The following is an 18453-nucleotide window of genomic DNA, read 5'->3' as shown; positions in this document are numbered from 1 at the left end:
CCTAACCCATTAAGTTGTTGTTGTTTTAGAGTATTCTAATTGGTTCAAAGCTCTCTTACCTTGAAACAAAATATACACACATAGAATAAAATTAATCATCCTCAAGTCAAACCTTCATATATAAAGGGAACTATCAATACCCATATGATATCTGTAGATTCTGTTCTTTAGGAATTTTTCACTTTCTGAAATTGATGTTGCAAATACTCTATGTTCACATTATGCAATTAACTCTAGTAAACAATTATGTTGAGCTATTTGTTTTTTAAAGGGCCAAAATCTTGTGGGAAGCTTTTCTCAGTAAGACAGGGACAAAAAGTGGGTCAAGTATAAGAAGAATTATTAATGTATTTTTAAACACCATCTACAGGTTTTAAGTATTATACTAGGTACTGAACAGCCGTAAAATAATAGCAAAAATAATAAGTGTGAGCTCTTATAATATTAAACTGTGGTTGGTATTGTTATAAATGTCTTATGTATTTTAACACTCAATCTTTAAATAATCTTATAAGATAGGTACTATTACTTTCCCCATTTCACAGAGAGGAAACTGATAGGAAACAAAGAAGTAACATTACATGCCCAGGGTTGCACAGCTATTCCTCAGTTCCCCTTTCAGTTTCCATGGTTTTAGTTACCAGGAGTCAACCCAGTCTGAAAGCAGATGATCCTCCTTCTGATGTTGGAAGGTCAGTAGTTGCTTTAAGCTTTGTCACAGTGCTTATGTTATTCACCTCACTTTATCTCATCACATAGGCATTTTATCATCTCACATCATCATGAGGAGAGTGAATACAGTACAATATTGAGAGAGAGGCCATATGCACATAACTTTTATTACAGTGTGTTGTTATAACTGTTCTATTTTATTCTTAGCTTTTGTTGCTAATTTCTTATTGTGCCTAATTTATAAACTAAACTTTATCATAGGTATGTATATATAGGAAAAAGCATGGTTTATAAAGGGTTCAGTGCTATCCATGGTTTCAGGTAACCACTGGAGGTCTTGCAATGTATTCCTCATAGATAAAGGGGGACTATTCTAGATGGTGAAACCAGAATTTGATCTTGAAACTTGCTTTTAGCATCTGTGCTCCTGTCTAATTATAGTGTTCTCTAGTGCACAAGGTGCAGTATCATTTCAGGCCTTTAAAATTTCAGTATTACTTTTTAATGCAATGTAAGAGGATGAAATATAATTTCTCCAGATATTGCTTCTATAGTATTTAGATAAGCCATAGTATCTGAAAAAAAATCCCTTTTCCTAGAAGAGAACTCCTGCCATTGGCTTGTCTCAAACTCTACTCTCTTTTGGGCAGGAGTGAGATATTATACAGTGGCCTCCAAGAAATGACAGTAAGTAGACGAGAAAGCTGAGATGAAACTCTTGCTTTGTGATTCCACAGTCAAGTAGAAAGAAGAAGCACATTTAAATGTTCTTTTCAAAATTTCCCTGGAAACAGTTTTCTCCTCCTATATGCTTTTTCCTTCTGAGAAAACAATGCATGCTTTTCTTGTTTCTAATTCTTTTGCCATTGAGATTATACTCATTATTCTTTTTCTGTATCCTTAGAACTAATTTCTAACACTTTTATCCTCCATATCCATGATAACATTTTAAATACAATTAAAATGGCATTCCCATTTGAACCCAGAGAAATAATGTGTTGCACCTAGATATTGCCATGCTGCGAGTAGAATATCCCCCACTGTTTTGGAATTACTCTGATGCCAAACCCAATGAGCTGAACGAAAGAAGGTGACCCTTCATTTTCCAAGTTTAATTATCACTCTCACTGGAGTTTTCCCACATCATTCTCAAGTGCGTGGCTGCCACCTTTGATGACAGGGATCGGGTAATTCAACCCAGTGTGGCAGCTTCTAAGCAAGGGTAACTTTTCTGAAAAAGAAATTGTCCTGGGGGTTGTGGAGAAGGGATGTAGGTCAGCTGATAGCAGCAGCAGCAGCTAGTATCTCTCTTTCCAGAGAGAGTAGACACCAGTTGACCATGAACTGGAGGAGACAGCTGGAAGAACACCTTGACTAGAAAGGCATTGAGACCCCTGAAATATATTGTAAAGGCTTGTTCCTTAACTAGCACAGAGTTATACCAAAGCCTACACTTTATGCTAGACTTCTGCCCGGCTTTCAAGGTTTCTTTTTATTTATCTGTGAATTAAATTTGGCACACTGATGATTGTAGTGACAGTTTATTACTAAGAGTTTTTTTTGTTCCTAAGCTGAGATTTTGCAATGCTTATTATGAAATGTACTGTATAATTAGGGCTTACAGAAATCAATTTTAAGTGAATCCTTTCATTCTCACTGCAAAAGCCTTAGAAACCAAATATTTTAAGCTTTGCATTTTTTTTAACCAAAAAAATACATGCTGCATTTTGTCTGAATGCACTGAATTAGCAAACAAAGACTGACATTTTCTATCATTTGTGGCATCTAAAGTAAGAGTTAGGCAAAAGATAGGGATTCAGCAGCGAATTAGCTGGTGAAGATAGAAAAGGGAGTGATGGCTTTGTTAGAGAAATTAATAAAGGAAGAACAATTGATATGTAAATATACTTCAATTACAATACACCTCATTCTACTGAAACCCTTCCTCAGTTCATTACTGAGAAATCAGCATTGCACACATTAAGTTCAAAATGATTCCAAACAAGTTGCTCTTCATCAGCATTCCTGAAAGTGCTTTCCTGACCAATTATCCTCTAAATACAGAATTCTGAACCCCGTGTGTGTGCCCTGGACTCCTTACACACCCTACCAAAGCCTAACAGCCTTTCTTCAGAATGTTTTTGAATGTGTAAAACCCAATTCATCAGTTTGCAAAGGATTCCTATTGTATGAAAATGAATGCTCAATATATTTTTACAAATACAGTATAGTAATGCACGTTACTCTTTAATAAGTCACTAAAACACAATCTAGTGGCGGATGTAGTAACTACTGGAATTTTAACATAATGGTGACCATCAGTGACACCTTGAGATATCTGAAGCAACTTTAAGGTTATTTTCTGTGGCTTCTGTTGGTGCAAAGTCCCAGGTTATCAATAGCCCTACTATGGTTTGTTGCATTCCTGAGGAAATGCTAAATTACAGCAGGAGGTAAGTGAAAATAAAGAAAATAAAAATAAAGGTCTAAGTTTTTCTCCATCCTAGTTCACGAAATTCCTGTATTCTATCAAGAATTCTATGGACCTCAGTTTAAGAACCTTTGCCCAGTGCTTCTCAGCTCTGGTTGCATATTAGAATCTCTTGTGGAACTTCAGAAAAGGTATTTATGGTTAGGCTTTGTCCTAGTTTAGTCATTTCAGAAATTCTGGGATGGATACAGTGAATATCCATTTATGTGAGTGTGAATGTGTGTGTGTGTGTGTGTGTGTGTGTGTACATATGTATATATGTTTGTGGTGTGTGTGCATATTTTTTATAAAGTTCATCAATTAATCCTACTGCATATAAAACCAGTATCATTCATGACCATTGACATATATCATTACATATTTATAAAAGTCCTGTATCAGAGCTCAAGAGCCTTTTATATGTGCCAGGGCCTGTACTTAGGGCTTTATGTATCTGTGAAGCAGAGTTTTTCCTCATTTTATAGATGAGGAGACTGACTTTTATAAATATGGCATTGCACAGGGCACTGTGTCACGCGGCTAGTAAGTGAAGTCATTGGGACTGGAAATCTTTCCATTACACCTTGAAGAGGTATTTCACTTGGCACTAAAGGACCTGAGGAATTAAGAGTAATATGTCATTTCAGCTCTCCTTTACCCACCCACTCAGATAGGTCAATTATATTGAGCTCTCTTAACCACAGACTCTCAAAAAGGAAAGCAAAATCTTTTTATTAGACAAAGAAAGAAGTCTGTCATCAGCCAACCATTATTTTGTCATTAGTCCCAGCTCAAGACATTTTATAGCTGACTTTAGAGAACAATGTCGGTGACTCAATGTGGACCTTGGTTTGAACTGTTACCTGGTCCCATCTTAAGTTCTGTATTTGAAAATAGGGAGTCAAGGGATTGAGTCAAATCTAGGTGTCCTCTAAGCAAGGAGGATGCTTACTGCTTATTCAGTTGGTATTCATCACCCCATAACTGCTGCAGTCTTCCTATAGGCACCACAAAGGCTGACTCAGCAGAAGCAGGCTTTCTTTTCTTTGGATTATTTATAACTAAGTCTTACTCATTAGAAATATGGGGATTTTGTTATCCCCTCTCAATCTGTTTAGAAGAATAAAATTTAGTAACAGATAAAACTACAATATATATGTTTCAGGCCAATGATGACCAGTATAGGGTTGTTAACTTTTGCTTTCATTTTTTATTAAACCATTGCTTTCTTAATACAGAGCTTATAAAGCATAAACATCACCATCGCTCTTTCCCCCTCATGTTCTGAAAAGGATATTCACCAACAGAAATGTAAGCATCCCTGCACTGGAGGGATTCCTTCTTTGTTCCCTCTGGAATTTTTTGAGCTTGTCAATTCTCTGTTTCTGTCAATTTCTACACATTCGCATGTTGATTTATTTTAAATAAATTAGGAAACTGCTGGAGCAAATATTGAAGGGAAGTCTAGTATATCCCCAGGAAACTCCTTCTTTCTTTACACCAGAGCTTAAGTAGTGATTTTCTAACATCGTTCATGAATTCTAGAGAATATAGATACTTCCCAACCTCCCTCCTTTACTAAAATCCAGGACGGTTATCTGCTGACATTACTTTATTGATTTTTTAAAAGATCTATCTAGTGTACAAAAAAATAAAATAAAAATTAATCATAATAATAGTGGAAATTTAAAAAGTTAGGGTGGATTGATGTAAAACAGTCCATGTCCAGTTATCCTAACAAATCTCTGTTTTCACTTTCTAGAGTTGATAGAGTCTAAGAGCTAATGGTATGAGGTTTAAAGTCAGAATAGATTTGAATCTCAGCATCAACTCTGACTTGCTGTTTATTGATGCTCTCAGAGTCTGCTTCCTCATCTGTGTGATAACAAGAACTATTCCCAGAGGTTGTTGTAAAGATTAAATGAGATATTATATGTATCTTGTTTGGCACACTGAAGTTATTCACCACTATAAATAATATTGCATAGGATACCTTTATGCATTTAGCTTTTATTCCTTCGTAAAGTAATAATTAGTTTTCATGAAATATTCTGAGAGGGGGATTTGGCAAGTCAAAGGTAACAGCCTATTTATAGCTCTTGAAGTATATTGCCAGTTGATTTGCAAAGCATTTGTGAACTAACAGTGCATATACAAGTCACTATTTTAGAAATAATTACCAACTAAAAAATTAAAAACTAGCTCACTAAATATGCTTTTTAGTGATACTTATAATCTTGAATTTATTATATGTAATATAGAATATAAAGTCTTCTGATCTTTTTTTTTTTAATTTTTTTTTTAATTTTTTTTTTCAACGTTTATTTATTTTGGGGACAGAGAGAGACAGAGCATGAACGGGGGAGGGGCACAGAGAGAGGGAGACACAGAATCGGAAACAGGCTCCAGGCTCCGAGCCATCAGCCCAGAGCCTGACGCGGGGCTCAAACTCCCGGACCGCGAGATCGTGACCTGGCTGAAGTCGGACGCTTAACCGACTGCACCACCCAGGCGCCCCAAGTCTTCTGATCTTTATTCAGTGTTTTATTTGTTATACTTCTGTGCTTTAATATCACTCATTCTTTTGACTTAGTTTCCAATTAAAACAAGACTTAAATAATGGCAGTTATTAGTATCAGCATAGAAAGAAAAATTAAAATGTGTTTAATTCTACAAACAAGAGTAGCCAAAATGAATCAGAATGCATAATGAAGCTCATAGTTCTGTGATTAGTTTCTGGCTTCATGTAGCCAAGTATTTTTTTCTTTTTTTTTTTTGAATAGGATATTCCTAGTTCCTTAAAAGAAAACATTAGCTACAGTTTAGATGGAGTAATGGGGACTGGATTTACCATCCCACCTGAAACAGCAACATAAAATAAGGTATAAAATATATGAAACAGCAGTGTTTAAGACCTGGAACAACAGTCGATAAAGATAGTGGTCACTGAGAGATGGAAAACAAAGGAATGAGCTCTGCCAATGCTCTAGAATGTTTCCAGGCCACATTACAGGGAGAAGAACCCAGAAGTCTCTCTGAGTTGAGGAGACAAAGCTGAAAGTCCAGAGAAACCAAGGTGGCTAGAATTCACAAGATAGAACACCAGAAAGCAGAGAGCTGCATGCAGGGAGTACTCCAGCAACCTGCAGAAGGTCCCTCTTGAGTGTTCAACAGAGTACATCAGCTCATGCATGTGAGTAAATTACAAGAGACTGCAGAAAGAACTTTCTGAATGGATTAGAAGAACTAGTACTCAATTCTTAAAAGGATCTGGGAATAATGACTCTTCCTGCCAGCCAGACTGGAAAACCCCATGATTCACAATTAGCCATAGGCTTAGCACTGCTTTAGTCATGCCCAACAACCCTTAAAAGCCAGATCTGAAAGGATCAAAATATTTCCAAGTAACCTGCAACTCAGAACAAACCTCAAGAATATAGGTATACAAAAATATCTAGGACCAAATAAGATAAAATTCACAGTGTCTGGCATTCAACTAAAAATTACCTATCATGTGGGACACCTGGGTGGCTCAGTCGGTTAAACATCCAACTTCAGCTCAGGTCGTGATCTCACAGCTCGTGGATTTGAGCCCTTTGTCGGCTCTGTGCTGATAGCTTGGAGCCTGGAGCTTGCTTTGGATTCTGTATTTCCCTCTCTCTCTGCCCCTCCCCCCCACCTGTCTCTCTCAAAAATAAGTAAACATTAAAAAAATTTTAAAAATAAAAATCAAAACAAAACAAAAAATGCAATCAGACTTCCAGAATGAAAACTACAATGAATAAGATGAAAAATACACTGGTAACTAATAACACCGTATTAGGCACTGCAGAAGAAATGATTAGTCACCTTGAAGATAATAGCAATAAAAACTATTCAAATTAAAATGCATGGGGGATGGTTGGAGAGTGGGGAGTAAATATACCATTTGTGAGCTAGGGACAACTTCATGTGGCCTGATATATACTGGAGTTTTCAAAGTTTGAAGAAACCAAATGGCTCCAATTGCCAGTTTTGCATAAAACTATAAGCCTTTCCACCTGCAAAACAAACAAGTAAAAAACAAGAAACTTGAACTCCAGGCATAAGAAACATGAAGAAAATTATACCAAGGAGTACATCATAATTAAATTAGTTGAGCCAATGATAAAGAAACAATTTTGAAATCAGAGAAAAAAGCATATTCTTTACAGAAGAACAAATATAAAAGTCACTGTTTTGATTTGTTGTCAGAAACAATGCATGCTAGAAGACAACAACTTTCAAGTACTGAAAGAAAATAAAAGGTCAACACTGTTAATGTAGATTTCAAAATTCAACAATATATCTTTCAAAAATACAGGTGAAATAAATACTTTTTCAAACACGAAAAGCCAAAATAAAATCATCATCAGGAGATCAGCACCATAAGAAATGTTTAAAAACTGTTTTAGACAGGGGGCGCCTGGGTGGCGCAGTCGGTTAAGCGTCCGACTTCAGCCAGGTCACGATCTTGCGGTCCGTGAGTTCGAGCCCCGCGTCAGGCTCTGGGCTGATGGCTCGGAACCTGGAGCCTGTTTCCGATTCTGTGTCTCCCTCTCTCTGTGCCCCTCCCCCGTTCATGCTCTGTCTCTGTCTGTCCCAAAAATAAATAAACGTTGAAAAGCTGTTTTAGACAGAATGTAAAATGCTGCTAGGTTGAAATATGGATCTACACAAAGAAAGGAAGAATACCAGGATTTATAACTACATACGTAAATATATGATTTTGTTTCTTCTTATTTAATTCACTTTAGAAGAGAATTGTTTGTTTAAACAAAAATATAAGACTGTGTGGTTTATAAAATATATAAAGGTAAAATGACAATAAAGTACAAGAGTTGTGAGGAATAAAATGAATTATACTAATGTAAGCTCCTAATAAATTATTTAAGGTTTTGTATCACTTGAAGGTAGACTGTGACAACTATGTACAATTGAAGCTCTAAACAACTAATAAAATAATGCATCTGAATTATAGCTAAAAAGCAACAGTAGAGTTATAAAATAGAATCATACAGAGTACTTAAACCAAAAGAAGGCAGAAAAAGAGAAACGTACTAAAGAAGAGATGACACAAATAGAAACCATGTAGTAAGATGATAGAGTAAAACCTAACCATATCAATAATCATATGAAATGTAAATGGTTGAAACATTCCCAATTAAAAGGCAGAGATTTTCGGATTGGATGAAAAAGCATGACTCTACTGTGTATATACTGCTTACAAGAAAAATAATTTTAAATATAAAGATACAAAAAGAAAATTGAAGCAATGGAAAAAGATGTACCATGCTAACTCTAATCAAATAAAATCTTATAATATTAATAAAAAAAAAAAACAGGGGCGCCTGGGTGGCGCAGTCGGTTAAGCGTCTGACTTCAGCCAGGTCACGATCTCGCGGTCCGTGAGTTCGAGCCCCGTGTCAGGCTCTGGGCTGATGGCTCAGAGCCTGGAGCCTGCTTCCAATTCTGTGTCTCCCTCTATCTCTGCCCCTACCCTGTTCATGCTCTGCCTCTCTCTGTCCCAAAAATAAATAAAAAACGTTGAAAAAAAAATTTAAAAAAAAAAAAAAAGTAGATGTCAAAGCAAAGAATATTGCCAGGGACAAAAAGGGAGCATTTTATTTTAATGAAATGGTCAGTTCATCCACAGGTGATAGCAATCCTTAAGTTTATGCACCTAGTAACAAAATTTTAAGATAACATGAAGCAAAAACTAATAGAACAGCAAGGAGCAATAGAAAAACTCAGAATCACAGTTTATTTCTATACCTACCTATAAATCATTAATAAAACAATGAAGGGAGGTCATTCAAGATTTGAAAAATGCTATCAACCCATCTGACTGACATTAATAGGACATGCCATCCAATGGTAACAGAATACACTATCTTTTCAAATATGTCCATAACATTTATTAAAATAGACCATATTCTGTGCCACAAAAGAAGTATCAATAATTTTAAAGAATTCAGTTCATTCAAGGTATGTAGAAAAAGAAGAATAAACTAAACTCAAATAAGGGATATAATGAAGATCAGTGGAGGAAATTGGTAAGTTAGAAAACAGTACTCTCTCTCAAAATAGAGAATATCAAGGAAAGTAAAGCTGATTCCTTAAGAAGACAGCCAAAATTAATAAAACAGACAGACTGAAGAAAAAAGGAGACCAGGGGCACCTGGGTGGCGCAGTCGGTTAAGCGTCCGACTTCAGCCAGGTCAAGATCTTGCGGTCCGTGAGTTCGAGCCCCGCGTCGGGCTCTGGGCTGATGGCTCAGAGCCTGGAGCCTGTTTCCGATTCTGTGTCTCCCTGTCTCTCTGCCCCTCCCCCGTTCATGCTCTGTCTCTCTCGGTCCCAAAAATACATAAACATTGAAAAAAAATTAAAAAAAAAAAAAGAAAAAGAAAAAAGGAGACCAGAAACACAAATTATCAATATAGGGAATGAAAGAAGTAACACCACTGCAGATTCTACGGATATTAAAGGAAAAATTATAGAATGTTATAAACGATTTATGCAAATAAACTGGACAGATCTTTTGAAAGACGAAAACTATCAAAGCTTAGTCAAGAAGCAATAATATTAAAGAAATTGAATTTATAGGTCAAAACATTTCCATGAAGAAAACTACAGACCCAGATGGCTTCCTGAGTAGATTCCACCAACCCTTTAAGAAAGAATGATTCCAGCTCTTTGAGGAAGACATGGTCACAGCTGGAGCAGAGCTTTGCAGGCTCTGCCCTGCTCCCAACTCACTGCTGTTCTCTCTTGCTCAGGAATAAGTCAGTCAGGAAGCCATGGCCCGAAGACACTCGTGGAATCAGAGGTGGCCATTCACCAGATTAGAATTACTCTAACCAGCCGCAACGTGAAATCTTTGGAGAATGTATGTGTTGACTTGATCAGAGGCACAAAGGAAAAGAATCTCAAAGTGAAAGGACCATTTCGGATGCCTGCCAAGACTGAGAATCACTACAAGAAAACTCCTTGTGGTAAAGCTTCTAAGACTTGGGATCGTTTTAAAGATGAGGATCAACGATCTACTCATTGATTTGCACAGTCCTTCTGAGATTGTTAGACAGATTACTTCCATCAGTATTGAGCCAGGAGTTGAGGTGGAAGTCACCATAGCAGATGCTTAATTCGACCTTTTTAATAAATGGATTGTTAGTTAAAAAAGAAAGAAAGAAAGAATAATGCCAGTTCTACACACACACTTTCAGAAAAGTAAAACAGGGGGAATACTTCCCAACTAAATCTATGGTGCCAACACCTTATTACAACTAGACAAGGACAGGACAAGAAAAGAAGAGTATAGACCATTGTCCTTCATGAACATAGATGCAAAAATTCTAAACAAATTTTAACAAATAGAATTCAATAATATATAAAGAATATAATGACCTCATCATGACCGAATGAGGTTTATCCCAAGAATTCTAAGTAGGTTTAACATTTGAGAATATTGTAATTCACATAAATTACAAACTAAATAATAACAATGAGAACAACATAAATTATATAATTATCTCCATAAACCAAACAAAAAACATTTGAAGAAATCCAAAAATCTGTTTTTAGTTTAAAAGAAATTTCAGCAAACTAAGAATAGAGAGGTAATTCCTTAACCTGGTGAGAACCATTAAACAAAACAAACAAAAACCTACAGCTAACATCCTAGTTAATGGTGAAAGACTGAATATTTTCTTCCCAAGAGAAATAAGATAAGGATATCTGCTCTCTCCACTTCTATTCCACATTTCTGCTAGAGTTTATTTGTTTAAATAAAAGAGTGACAACAACAAAGAGATATGCAGATTTCAAAGGAAAAAGTGAAACTTTATTCACAGAGGATATGATTGTTTATGTAGAAAATATGATTAAATGTACCAATAAAAACCACTTTATTTACAAAACCAGGAAGCTACATTATAGGCTGTTGTTTTCATATTTTATTTCTTAAAATATTGCATTAAAATAGTGTTTATCCCAACTTTTCTTGTAATCCCTTAAATTATGCACCTCTGGAGATTGCCTAATTCACCTAATCCTGGTCATGGCCTGTCAAAATTCTACTTTAAATAATAAATGAGGTTAGGGGCGCCTGAGTCATGATCTCGCGGTATGTGAGTTCGAGCCACGTGTCTGGCTCTGCGCTGACAGCTCGGAGCCTGGAGCCTGTGTCTCCCTCTCTCTTTGCCCTTCCCCTGCTCACACTCTGTCTCTCTTTCCTTCAAAAATAAATACCAAAAAAATTTTTTTAATAATAAATGAATTTATTAGCAAAGTTGCAAGATACAAGATCAACTTATAAAAGTCAATTATACTTTTTATATGCTGGCAATAGACAACTGGAAACTGAAGTAAATATATCATATTGTATTAAAATTAAGCAGCAAACACATGAAATTGGGATAAATCTGACAAAGATGTGAAAGACATGCATCCTGAAAACTACAAAATCCTGCTAATAGAAATTAAAGAAGACCTAAATAAATGGGAGGCTCTACAATGATTGGAAGAGTTAGCATTGTTAAGATGTCAAGTGTCCCCATACTGGTGTAAAGATAAAATGCAGTCGTAATCAAAATGTTAGCATTACTTTTTTTGGTACAATTTGACAAGCTGATTCTGAAATCCCTGTGTAAGTGCAAAGGACTTACAGTAGCCAAAATCATTCAAAAAGAACCAATTTAGAAGTCTAACACTTTCTGATTTCAAGGCTTATTTTAAAATTGCAAGAATCAAGATACTGGCATAAAGATAAATATACCAATAGATTAAAGGAGGATAGCAAGCCCGAAAACAACTCACACGTCAGTTGTGTGAACAACTGACTTTGTCAAAGTTGCAAAAAAGAAATTCAGTGGACAAAATATAACAATATATAACAAATGATGCTAGTAAAATTGGTATCCATATTCAAAAAAGTAAGTGTTCAATCATATCTGACATGATATATAAAAATTAATTCAAAATAGTCATAGACCTAAATCAAAAACTTAAAACTATGAAACTTCTTAAAGAAAACATAGGTGAAAGTTCTTGTGATCTTAGGTTAGGCAAATATTTCTTAAATATATACCAAAAGCACGGTGCTTCAAAGAAAAAAAAATGTGATTTACCCAAATTAGAAAGTTTTGCGCTTCTAAACCTATTGTTAAGAAAGTGAAAATACAAACCAGAATGTAAGAAAATATTTACAAATCACATATCTGTTGAAGTACTTATATCCAGAATATTTTTTTATATCCACGATATTTAAAGAACTTTCAAAACCCAACAGTAAGAAAGCAAACAACCCTCTGCACTTTGACCAAAAATATTTGAGCAGATACTTCAAAATTTTTTTATAACGTTTTATTTATTTTTGAGACAGAGAGAGACAGAGTATGAATGGGGGAGGGGCAGAGAGAGAGGGAGACACAGAATCGGAAGCAGCCTCCAGGCTCTGAGCCATCAGCCCAGAGCCCGATGCAGGGCTCGAACTCACAGACCGCAAGATCTTGACCTGAGCTGAAGTCAGACGCTTAACTGAGCCACCAAGGCACCCCTTGAGCAGGTACTTCAACAGAAAAGATTATGAATGATAAATAAGCACATGAAAATGTGCTCAACATCATTAGTCATTATAGAAATGCAAATTAAAATCATAATGAGATATACAACTATTAGAATGTCTAAAATTTAAAAGACTGATCATACCAAATGTTAGCAAGGATTTGGAGGTACAGGAACTCCTATACCTGAGGCATGAATAAACATAATAAACATGTTCATTATCTTGATTGTGATGATGGTTTCAAAGTACATACATATGATGGGGTGCCTACGTGGCTCAGTTGGTTAAGCGTCCAATTTCAGCTCACGTCATGATCTCACAATTCATGGGTTCAAGCCCCACATCAAGCTCTGTGCTGACAGCTCAGAGCCTGGAGCCTACTTCAGATTCTGTGTCTCCCTCTCTCTCTGCCTCTTCCCTGCTTACATGCTCTCTCTCTCTCTCTTTCTCTTTCTCTCAAAAATAAATAAAAGTGTCAAAAAAATTTTTAAAAAAACAGTATGCATACACATGTTAAATCTCATAAAATCGTATGCTTTAAATGTGTACAATATTTTGTTATACTTTATATAACATATAATGAATTATACATATATAACACATAATTTATGTATATATGGCATATAATTATATAGAATATAGCACAAATAATATAACCTATATAGAATGTATATATATCATATATAAAATTATACTTCAATAAATCTGTTTAAAAAATAGGTTCAGTTTAAAATTATATGGCACTTTTCATGGAATGTGTCCTGGAAATTAATTCCAGGTTTAGCTGAATGGCTAAACCCTTGTCACTGAGGGCTTCAATCTCTACCCCATTGCCAGAGCCATCAGTCAATTATTACCCTTTACAAAAGTGTCTTGCATTTTGGTCACATTCACTTTGATATTGAATCACAGGAATTAACAGGCTAAAAGTGACCTTATATTAAGAAAAAAAAGAAATATTGGATTGATTTTTAAGCTGTTGTTTTGTGGAATAATAAAATTTATCAAAGCTTTTTAAATAGTCACAATATACAGGCATTAATTGCCTACAACATACTTTTTTTTCAAACTCCCCTTTACTTTGTAAATTGTCAGGCTGCCTTTTGGATAGCAATACTGTCTTCTCCATTTGGAAGTATGGCAGGGAACACACTGAACCATGTTGAAAGAGACCGTGGGGATGGTGATGGTGCATTGAATTAGGCTCTTATTAGTATGACTTGTTCATTAGAGAGGCAATGGGAACAATTTATAAATTGTATATGTTTGCTATATAACCATAAAATTAAACCAAGTCCATACTCAGATAGGTGAAGAGTTCTGTTCAGTGGGTTCACTTACTTTCTTAATATCAATTTAGTAATCTTTCATCAGTCAATATAATGTTTTTGTGGAGAACTTAACTCTGATGCATTCTTCTTTTAAAATACTTGGGAAACCAGGAAAGAGAAAGGGTAGGGTAAAACCTTCTACTTCTCCTCCACCCATCCCTGTAAGTCTCTGAAATATGTCTGTTTTTAACTTAAAGGGTCCATTTAAAAACAGAAAAAAGCACAACTGTTTTATGAGAGTTTAAAAATAGAAGGTAATATAAAGGTTTTTATTTACTATAAGATACTACAATTGTTTTTTCATTTGCTTTGTTATAAACTACTTATCCTAGTTGACTTTTGGGCAGATGGGAGCTTACTCATAGACAACATTTCCCCCCCAGCTTCTTTTTTTTACCACTAGGCATCTTATTCTTTTACAGTGTACCCTACAAGGCATATTCTAGAGGTTTATTTTTCACAAGGAACTATTTTCATATTTTCCCCTTAGGTCTTGTAGACATTTACTTGAAAGTATTCTTTATTCTTTAAGATAGTTCAAACACACACACATGCGCTCACACACACACACACACACACACACACACACACACACATACTAATTTAGTTTTGTTTTTAAAGGTTTGTATACTGTACTTTAATGACTGTTTTTATTTTTGTAACCATTATTTATGTTTGGATAATTGATTCCATTTAAGCAGAATTTAAGGTTGTATCTGAGACCCACAAATAAGATCTAATTAATTGTAAACCATATAAAAGGAGAATAGTCACAGAGGCCTTGGACAACTAACTTAATCACCAGGGAAACCATTTTTAAAATATCACAAATGAGGTAAACTTTGATAGAATAAATATGTACAATGAACCCTCCAAATTACTGAAAATTGTATTCTGTGGGATTTGTCTTCATTTTATGAACTAAAGTTATGAAAATATACATTAGAAAAAGCGCCATTTTAGTATGGATATATATTTATATAGGCAACTTGTGCTTATCCATTTCAATAGCAGATGGTGAAGAACCAATTGATGGATTTCGTCAATAAGGATACAATGATATTTTTACCAGTATCTTCTAGTTTTATATCAAGAGTACATTTCATAATCATGTTAGAGTTAAAAGGGAAGGTTAAAAAAAAAAAAGAACAGAAGAAAAAGAAAAAGAAAAACATCCTTTGGCAATGAGCCTTTTCCCTAGGCAAGCCCCAAATCTTAAGGGAAGTACAAGAAGCAAGAATTGAAAAAGGGATTTTAGGAATTCAAAACATAATAACTTTTGTATAGCTATTTATAGGACACAAATTTCTATTTCTCTGAGTTGATCTCAGAATGACTTTGAAAGGAAGGTATGAATATCATCCTCATTTTATACTAGATTCTGATAGCCAGATGAAGAGAAGTAATTTCTCGAGGAATTTCGTTTCAGACTATAAGTGGTAGAATTTTAAATTGATAACAGAACATCTGACATACATTTACAATAGGAAAATTATTTTTTTTTAAAAGTCAAGCTTCAGAGTACTTAAAAATGTTCATGTGTGATTCACTTTTTCTTTTCACCTGGGTTTTCATCCCCTTCTAGTGGAGGTGCTAATGAGCAGAGAAATAGGAAAGGTAATCAGCCAGAGGGAAGAGAAGAATCAAAGACCTAGATAATTCACAAACTGGAAAATGAGCTCCTAACTAATCAAGACTGGATTGTAAATAGGATAGAAAGAATTTATGCATCCCTGGTATCGGCCTGAATAGCATTTGTACCCAATCCAAGAAAAGTATTTGTGAATTTCACAGTTGGCTATTTTTTCTTCCTTTGAGATTTTTTTCCTGAACTAATTACCCATTGTGTACATGAAGCAAAGAAATAACTTACCATTAAAGTCATTTTTGAGGTGGATATTTCACTTTGCATGTTGTTAAAATGCCTGGAGCATTAATAAGGAATGAGTTAACTTTATTAATACAGCTTCTTTGGGGAGTTTCTGATCTATATACTGATCACCCAAAAGGAAATTTTGTGTCATATTTTATTCATGCAAAATTTAGGGAAATAACTAGATTGACTAATCTTTCCATAATAAATAATTTAATTTAACTTTGTGCTGCCTTTTGCATTTTAATTTCTTCATAATGTGTCCTTTAAACCCCCAATATTAAAATTATCAGTGACTGTTTCTGTTTGATTTAGTTTAAATTGTAAATTTAGTTATGGCTGTTGGGTTACAAGGTATGGAGGATGGTGCCTTAATATAGGAAGTGAGGACATTTACAGATAGGAAAAGCTATGTGTGTGATCAGTTTTTTAATGAATTGTTGGAAACAGGGTGGAAATCAACACAAACAATGACATATAACATTACATAACAATAATTCTTATCATTACCTAGACTTTAATTATGCATGAAATACTTCACATTTCATATACTTTCATACCTACTATTTAACTGCAGGGTTTTATGTCATATTTTGACTCAGATGTGTTGCCTTTGTCTCTGCTTAACACCTTCCAAAACCTTCCCAACTCAGACTCAGCCAGGATCGTTGCAATATGGTTGATGGTTACTTTGAAATTCAGGCAGGACTTCTGCTTCTCCTTCACATGTAGAAAACCAGAGAAATCACCACTCCTACCCTAACAACCAGAACAAGTCAAATAAACTGCAAAATTGGGCTTTTAAAAACCTACCAGATATCTGAGGATACAAATTAACCTAAATGAACTTAATTCCAGAAAGTAAAAGATAAGCTCCTTTTAGGAGAGAAGAAACACATGACTGCTTTGCTCCCTGCAGGAATGGTGAGAGGGAAGGGAAGTGATCATAGACAAAGTAGGAAAGTTTTAAAGAATATTTAATAGATGTGTTTGAGTGGTCTGATAGGTGAGAATACAAGGAACCCAGACACAGACCTTGTCAGCCTTTAGCAACCAACTCTTCCCATGTTATTTCATTGAGGAGCCTACTAGATAGGGGCTGAGGCAGCCTGAGAGAGATCCTCTCCAAGGGAAGCACAACCGTCTCCCATTATAGGGCAGCACCATGCTGAACGCTTGGGCTGCAAAGCATTCTAGGCCTTTGCCAGTTGTACTGCAGTAGCTCTTTTGAAGGTTTGAGGAAGGGAAGCTCATCAGAAAGATATTCTGAAGCACAGAAAGCTAGCACAGAGGACAACAGAGCAAAGAAATTCCCTAGCAGCACAAAAAGCTAGCAGCCGGTCTGTAAGCAGCAAAAGATATCCCATGGTTTGGGAAGTTGGTGGCTGGCCTAATCATAATACAGAGACTCTGGAGTCTTTCTGGGGCCCAATTCCCAAGTCCTCCTGAAGAGAAAAGCTCTATCTATCTATCTATCTATCTATCTATCTATCTATATCTATCTATCTATCTATCTATCTACCTCTTATTATTATTTTTTTAATGTTTATATAGAGAGAGACAGAGACAGAGTGTGAGCAGAGGAGGTGCAGAGAGAGAGGGAGACACAGAATCCTAAAGAGGCTCCAGGCTCCAAGCTGTCAGCACAGAGCCCGATGCAGGGCTCGAACTCACAAACCCTGAGATCATGACCTGGGGTGAAGTCAGATGCTTAACTGACTGAGCCACCCAGGTGCCCCAGAAAAGTTCTGATTCAGCCATCAAAACATTTGAAGCCAATGGGAAGCTGAATCTAAGTATAACCACAACAAACCCCAGACTCAACAACACACTTCATTAACTCAGTCTCCTTCCCACATTGTCAACCTCATAATAGAAAAGGTGTATCATTTTCTGGGGGTAATTATTTATGTAAGTCTCTACTATTGCTTTATACAAATTATCTGGAATACAATAAAAAATTATGATATGGGAAGAAAAAACGTGACCCAGTGTCAAGAGAGTTTTCGTTCAAGTTGTCAGTAGAAGCAGATCCAGAGATAAAATTGGAATTAGATACTTTAAAATTACCGTAATGAATGTGAAAAAAAAATCCAGTGGAAAAACATTCATGAAAAGATGTAGAATTTTATCAGAGAGTTGTAAAGTATTTAAAAAGATCCCAATGGAAATAAATGAAGAATACTGTGTTAGAAATAAAGAATTAATGGGATAGGCTTGCAGGAGACTGAATATAGCAGAGGGAAGAATCAGTGAAGTTGAAAGACAGAGTAATAGAAGTTACCCAAACTGAAACAAAACAAAACAAACGTATCACAGTAGTTGAGATGTGTGTGATAATTTCAAATGCTCTGGCATTGATGTAATTCAATCTTATAAAGAAATAAAAGAGAAATTTGAGCATAAATTATTAACCCAAATGGTGCCATCTTACGGTGGCCTTCCTTGAACTACTTGTGGAAAGTAGTCCCCATCCCAAACCCCAATAATACTCACTACTATTGAAAGTATCTCTTTATTTTTA

At 35.4% G+C, this 18453-nt stretch overlaps 1 protein-coding gene and 1 pseudogene across 1 annotated transcript in view; both read left to right on the top strand.

Annotated features, from left to right (window-relative positions):
• Positions 1-18453, top strand: part of DPYD (dihydropyrimidine dehydrogenase) — an 891530-nt gene that overhangs the window by 536783 nt on the left and 336294 nt on the right. The gene's annotated exons all lie outside the window — the stretch shown is intronic.
• Positions 628-11090, top strand: LOC121027815 (40S ribosomal protein S20-like; annotated as a pseudogene).

This window comes from Herpailurus yagouaroundi, unplaced genomic scaffold (assembly GCF_014898765.1).
Source record: "Herpailurus yagouaroundi ecotype Mexico unplaced genomic scaffold, PumYag 77, whole genome shotgun sequence".
NCBI classification, from domain to species: domain Eukaryota; kingdom Metazoa; phylum Chordata; class Mammalia; order Carnivora; family Felidae; genus Herpailurus; species Herpailurus yagouaroundi.
The sequence above is the reverse complement of the archived record's forward strand: the minus strand, read 5'-3'. Positions and strand labels throughout refer to the sequence as shown.